The sequence below is a fragment of the Fundulus heteroclitus genome, chromosome 13 (assembly GCF_011125445.2).
Source record: "Fundulus heteroclitus isolate FHET01 chromosome 13, MU-UCD_Fhet_4.1, whole genome shotgun sequence".
Classification (NCBI taxonomy): domain Eukaryota; kingdom Metazoa; phylum Chordata; class Actinopteri; order Cyprinodontiformes; family Fundulidae; genus Fundulus; species Fundulus heteroclitus.
The window spans coordinates 27,953,594-27,961,502 of NC_046373.1; positions in this window are offsets into that span (position 1 = coordinate 27,953,594).

The following is a 7,909-nucleotide window of genomic DNA, read 5'->3' on the forward strand; positions in this document are numbered from 1 at the left end:
ATGGCATCAGCATGACATGTTTCACAAAATAATTTTTATTTACAGGTCCTAACCCACTGTGCTGCAGCCCTGCCTCCACAGCGGAGCCTAGCGTGCTGCATCAACATTTACCTGTCTTTATGGCAGGTCCCACTCCAGAGTTATCCTGTAGAGCAGGTTGTTCCTTCACCATTTCGCCACATAGCTGCGGCTCACTGGCAATCTTTCGCTTGAATGATGGCAGCGCTGTGCAGAAGAGGAGGTGCGAGAAACACCACACAAGAGCGATTGACACTGTGGACAATGAATCAGAGCCAGAAAAAAAATAATTCTACAAATTAGAACCACTGCGAGGAGCCATAAGAATTTGATTTGTTTCACAGTTTATCTGTCTCATAGTTTACCGTCAGGACACAGATATAGTATTAACAAACATCTGAAAAAGTACATTTATACAAAAGTTACCTACTGCAGCTTTAATGTGGTCTCACAGATTGTCTTAGTCATTTATTGTTGGATGAGATTAAAAACAAAGCCTTAGAATAGACTTGCTTGGAGTTTTACAATTTTTGAACAAAAATGCATTTACACATGTCTGTGAATGTAAAACTTTTGTGAGTAAATTAAACCACACCTTAAATAAAATATCCTGTGTCAAGAGGCTGTCATATCAGAAAGCTATATACTATATCTCTGTGAAGCTGCCTGTGAGAGTGAATACTAGGGATAATAAATTGCTAACAACCTCAAACGACTCTAAATCTGCCTGTAAAATTTTACTTTTTTTTCCTCTTTCCTTCTCTTTACTGAAATTGAATAAGACTAAGGCCCTGGCTCACTTTATTGCTTTTTGTAGTTGCATAGTAAGGACACAAGAGGGTATGCATCAGCAAACATTAAGACTGGAGTTGCAGGTAAGTCTAGCCACACATTGTTGGGAACAGGAGTGATATTTTATCTGTTGTTTGAATCTCATGCAGGGGACCGAACAAATTGAAGATACCCATATATCCTGGACACACACACACACACGTCTGTTGTGTCTACCTGCATATGTGATCTATGTTCATTCTGATCCGGAGTCTGCCTCAAACTAATGCCAACATGGTAACACATGGTGACAATAATGATTCTAGATTCTTGACAACAAAGCTGTTTAGGTTCAGTTACAAGCAGCTTCAAAATACTTTTTATTGAGCAAAACCCCAAATCATGTACACACTACATTAATGACAAACTGAGGTTGATATTATTTATTGAACCACCCAGTCTTTTAACGGTAATCATGCAGACTTTCAAAATATGATCCCAAAATATTCTACAAAGAAGCAGCCATATTTCACATAGCAGTCAGATTGTGATATACAGAGGTCCTGAAGCAGTATACAAACATTGTGAGTGGATCTCTGCTTAGATTGAACAAACTGTTCTCTCTGCCGGAGGTCCTCTCTTCAGCACCTCCCCTGCTGCAGCATCTTGTTGAAACAGCACTCACCATCCACAGTTCCTCCTGGTTTCTATCTGTAATGTGCCAGTTCAACAATAACAATAAGTTATTAAGCCACTCATCATCATGTTTAAACAGGTCAGCACGATCTCTGAAAACACACTCCCCAGCGATGTGCTCCAATAGTTTTCCATAGTTACACACTTTATGCAGCTTTTTATACCCATGTGTGATTGTGTCCATCTTAGGAATCATCACATCTGACTTGTTAGGAATTACTCTGTTGTTCTACCCCTTTTTTCAGCGAGAAAGAGCCCATTATATTATTCACATGCATTTTAAGGTTCTCTGCGCACAGATGTTATAAAAATATTATTCTGAAGTCACTGAGGCCTCTCGGACATAGGAGGATGGGAGACATGATGTCTGTGTATGAAATCCACATTTCGCTGATTGCAAGGCCAAATGCTGCGTAGATACTGTGCGGGATGATTATTGTCTAGGATAGACTGTATTTGTTCTGTCTCATGTCAAGGCCACTGTGTAGTATTAGGGAGAGCCATCCACAACAGATAGATATACATTTTATATGTGACGAAGCACAGGAATATTCATAGATTTTTACATCTGATTGAGGTTGTCTCTATCATTTTGGGATGTGTAACATTATTGTATGAGGCGAAATATGACCGTATTTCTTTGTACAGATTTAAACCATAAAAGTTCCAACTCCTGAAATTTTCAGGTTTGATGCTCCTTGGTGTCATGATTTTTCTCGAACCCGGAGAGAGAGCACGCACACACACACACACAGAGCTCGTTTTGAGAGTTTATTGTAAATAATGAGTTGTGGAGGGTGAAAACCAGTCTGTTACCGGACTGGAGCTGATGGGAGATGAGTGCAGGAGCAGGCTGACTGGAGGAAACTGGAGAACGCCAGATAGGAATCCGAGCAGGACCACGAGGAGACTTCTTGGAGGTGCCAGGACTGCTGAAGAACCTGTGGTGCAGCACAGAGAGAGTTCCTGGAGGCGCTGGGCTGCTGTGGAACGAGAGGTGCAGACGAGAGAGTTTCCAGGACATTGGTCAGAGATCCAGCAGCGCAGCAACGAGAGTACTGGACTTGTCAGTCGTGGCGTGAGTGAGGACTGAAGACTATCCGACGACGAAGAACAAACTGAGGTAGGCTTATATAGCAGAGTGAGCAGGTGGAGTGAGCCCTGGTTGATTGAAGCCTGACAGGTGTGACTGATCAGTGTAATCAGGGCTGCACTGGAGGAAGAAGGAGCCAGGAAATGCTCAGGGTGCAGCATGCAACCACCCTGATACTTGGATTAAATAAAACTGAATGAAGTTATATTTTAATAAATTTGGGTGAGCTTTAGTACTTCGTCGATTTGTATTGTTGATTAAATAAGATGGTAGATCAAAAAATTTAAACACTTTTACGTGACATTAATTTTTGTATATTCCTAGTTAGGTGTTAAACATTGCACCGCTAGTTTTTTGTCTGTATGCACGCTTCATACATGTGGCCCATGGACATTAAATTGGTTCCCACACTAGAGAAACATAACATTTTTGTGCATTTTTGATGGTCATTCTCTTAACCACTGTACTTCTGAGACAAAAACATACATCTGTCATTAGGTGGGAACCATCATGGGGAAAAAGGTTTTTGTCATTAAGTCCCCTCAGTTGCCTCTTGTTTTGGGGACCACGTGGCTTCAGAAAAATAAGCCCCATTTAAACTGGAAGGGGTATTTTAGACTGGTTCCAGGAGTGTTTATCTACATGGCCCCTGAAAACTGTCTCTCTTTTTTTTCTGAGACAGAGGAGACTGATCATGATCTCGCCAAGGTTCTTGCTAAGTAATATAATATCAAGAAAGTGTTCTATAAGCTCAAGGCCACATCTCTACCACCACGTAGACCTTATGACTTTCCCATTGACTTATCTGACTCTTCCCCTCCTACAGGTCATCTACTTAGAGGTGAATTTCTCCACTGTGAGATCAATAAAGCCTATCTTATCTTATCTTATCTTTATTCACTCTCTTCACCTGAACACCGGGCCATAAAGAATTATGTTGATTATGCGTAGTCACTCCTCATCTCCTGCTGGGGAGGATTTGTTCTTCATCGGCAATAAAGATGGGTCTCTAAGACGTGTCTTAGACTGCCAAGGTCTAAACAAGATAACCATAAAAAAAAATTCCACTTGGAGAGATGGGTCTACTGTCTTTGTGTGAAGTGTTGCGTTTCTTTGCGAATGGTACATTTTTATATAACGTGGGAGATGCTGAACACCCAAGTAAGGCAACAGTGTGCAGAGCAGTAAAAAGGGTGTGTCTGGCTTTGAAATGGCTTTTGAGCTGCCTTGTTAATTTCCCGGGTAATAAACACATGTGAGCCATCTGTTAGGACAAAAGAAAAAAAATGGGAATGAAAGGAAAATATATAGTAAAATAAGTACATACAGGCATGGGGAAAATGATTGGATCATTCTTGTTTTCTTCTGTTTCATGTCAATGTCTTTTCTTTTTCGGTTTATCAATTAGTAACTCCCGTGTGTATCATGTGACAAAAACATGCCAAAAAAAACAAAACACCATAAGGCTGTTTTGAGCAGTATTGAGCTATTGATGGTAGAAGCGATTTTGGTTATTATCAAGGAAACCATGGGGAATGGCTAAATATCAGCTCCTTGTCTAAATTCTTATATAATATGGGCATATGTATGAGTATGAATATTCTTCTTGTGAACTGTTTTTGTAACACACATTTGCCGATCTTAAAAAGAATTATCTAAAAAACTCTTATGAGCTATTTTTGTTATTTAATTTGTCCAAACAAATGTGCCTTTGAAAAAATTTTAGATTAAAATGAACAAAAAACTGGATAACAAAGTAGTCTAATATTTCTTTACATGACTGTATATAGTCTGAGGCATCCAACATTACTTGTGTCTTGGAAGGTGGGCTCACAGGATGAGCTCCCTCCAGTGATCAGTAATGTATAACTACAGCGCTGTGTGGGCGTTCCCACTGTAGAAGTTCCTACTGTGAGGGCGTTCCTACTACGCATTAGGGGTGGGTATTGGCAAAGAAGTCATGATTCGATTCAAATCAGGATTCATATGCCACGATGCGATTCTATCACGATGCATTACGATAATTGAATTATTGCGATGCATCGCAATATTTTCACTGAACACTGTTAGAAAAAAATACAGCCGTTACCAGTGGCTGACTGGCTGTGTATGATCTGGATAGTGTCTTCAATTGATTATTTTGCACACCCCTACTGCGCATCATTATCGGATGTGACGTAGAAACACCAAAGTGACGTAATTCCCCTCCATTATTTTGTTTTTGTCAGGATGCAGCTTATTGGCTGCATGCTGAGCCTCTCTCCCTCTCTCTTGTTCCTGTGCAGCCTGATCGGTTTCACCTGGCAGGCTGCAATTAACCCGCAACTGCTTCCACCTGTTTCCACCGCTTTATAAGACTCACCTCTTTCTGTTCCCGTCGCCGGTCCATAGCGTTCACTCCCGCTCAGTCTCTGACAGTATTCCTGTCAGCTCCGTTTTTGTTACCGTCAGCCTGAAGACTCCGTTCAACCTGGTCTTGTTACAGTCAGCCCAAAGACTTTCCAGAACTCGGCTCAGGCGTTCAGCCCTCCACTGCTCGGCTCTGACGTTCTGCTCTCCACTGCTCGGCTCTGACGTTCTGCTCTCCAGTGCACGGCTCAGACGTTCGGCTCTCCAGCGCTCGGCTCTGATGCTCTGCTCTCCAGCACTCGGCTCAGATGTTCTGCTCTCCAGTGTTCGGCTCCAGAGTTCCTCCCGGTCAGTCTCTCCACACTCCTCCTGCCGGCCAGCTTCTACACCCTTCACCTCCGTCCGTTGAAAGACTCTGGTCTCATCATCCATCTTCCACACTATTCAATAAAACTCACTCATAAGAACTGACTCTGTGTGTGCGTGCTGTGTCCGGGTTCATCCCAGAAAAATATATCATAACAGTTTTATTTTTATTTCCATTATTTTTTTTAACTTTTAATTAAACGAAGCATGCGTTGTAAAATCTTGCAGAGGTACACAAAAACCGGAAAACTGCAATAACGAAGGAAATAACACAATAATAACGGATTACAGTAGGGTGAACACGGGTCCGGCTTAAGGCCGATGACAGTCCAGATTTCGAATGCCCCAGAAGCATATTTGTCCTTCTTTTTGAGGCACTAGGTTTGGGAGCTGATTTTTTTTTTCCTTTGCTGGGCTGCCTGCAGCACAATGTCCAATCCCCTATTCGCACGGATCTTGTTTTACCTAGGGATTACATGTAATAATTCACTGCGCTGCGTGACAGAAGCAGAGCTGTCAACTCCGCGTCTGGACTTGCTTATTTTCTAAAGTCGCTGGTAAATTTCGTGAGTTGCGGCTTTTTAGCTCGATTTTTGAACGTGCAGTCACATATTTGGGCTGTTTCTCCAATAGAACCCCTTATCCTGACAGGATCTATCGCACTGTACAACAAGAGTCCCTGCGCTGTTGCTTTTTCCTGTCAGCCGGTTAATATCTGTCTGCATACAGCGCTGTAATTATTACAAATCACATGTGGACCCTAGTTCAACCTGAAAAACTCTCGCGGAAAGAAAAGATAATTAGAAGAATTTTATTGTTACAATTATTTTAAGACTTTGGCGGTCAGACCTCGGCAGGAAACATTAGCACTGAATTTTACTTTAATATGCATAAGCAGCTGTATGTGAATATGGATGTTTCCTCCAGGCCTGAAACTGGTGGTGGATTGAAGATAGACGAAGTTTGTTCAGTCCATAGACTGCTGGTTGGCGAGACGATCTGCTTGAGCTATAATGGTGAGATCCAGTAGACTGGTTGAGCTGATACCAGTGCTTCACTCAGGGAGAGCTTGGGACCCGGAAAGATGGATGTGCAGCTTGGATAAAACACAGGTTTGCATTAAGCTTCCCATGATGAGCAAGCATGAAGCGACAGTGGAGAGGAAAAACTCCCTTTTGGGAAGAAACCTCAACATGGCGGTCTTCTGCCGGACCGATTGAGATGTGACAGGTAATGCAGTAAGAGTCACTCTGATAGGGACGAGGTTGTAGGAGCACCAAGGAAAGCCAGGTTGAGCCCGGCTACAATGGTGGACAAGGGGATGAAGGTGGGTTGAATCAGAGTCATCTGAGTCCAAATCAGACATAGCGCAACCACTACTTGCGCTTTGGCTGGGTAGCAGGCTGTGTCGTGGATTTAAAAACCTTTTAGGATGAACTCTGGATGCTGATTGGGCTTCATGGAGGTGCGGTTCAAAGCCGATTGGCTTGCGCCTGAGGCGGATGAGCCTCTGATTGGATGAGGGTAAGTGATTCAGTTTCTTCAGTTGAACTTCCGCACAGGCTTCATTTAAAACTAATACCGTGCAAATAGGGCAACAGTGTGTTGAGTAAACACAAATACTTAGAAGCAACACTTTTTGACTTTTCAGAAATAGTTTTCTATTCAGCTGTACAAATATCACATATAGATCAAACAAAGTTGTACTATAAATGAGAGTATACTAGAGTCCTATGTACATCGTAGTGATTTATTGATATGCCGCATAATGTCCTCCTTTTTGCTGTTATGGAAATGGTCACCCTAGATTACAATGACAAGAACAAGGAACTTAAAAGGGATTGGAGTAAGTAACTAAAATAAAAGATATTTAGACATGTTTTTTTTTTTTTTTTTTTGCAGATGCAGATTTAACAAGTTTCAGCAAGGAGTAATACAATTTGAAATTATTAAAGAAAATATCAGAACAATGGGGAGAGTCTTTCCACTTAAAGATTTAATGCATCATTTGCAACTACTTAGGCATATTTAGTTACTTGAACACAATTGTTTCATGTCCTACCCTGCTAACATGAAACAATTGTGCTAAAATAACTATGCTTAAGAAGATGCAAATGTGCATATATCTTTTTTTTTACAGTGTACAGCAGTGTATGTAATACTTAGCAAGAAAACAATATTTAGCACATCAGACATTTGATTATCAGGACCATCAACATAGTACACTATATGGTTGACTGAAAACTGTGGAATATTTGTCATTTTCAACGTAACCAAACTTTTCCGATGTTTCTCCAGAATGCAGTTAAGATAGGACAAGTAAAAAAGGTGTTCAAGGGAACCAGCAGGACAATCACAGAAGGCAAATCCAGCTAGAATTTCAGTACAGAGATAATGTAAAGTGCTTTACATGATTAAAGTATAGAAGTGGGCAAATCAACCAACCAATAATCATTTGTGCGAACAACACACCCACCAGGGATGGGCAGTATTTCTAATACAAGTATTTAAAATACATATTTCTAATACAAAATACTATTTTGTAATTTGTATTTAATTGAGATGATGAAAATGCCATCGTATTTTGTATCATAATACTTCAGTGTTGTGTATTTT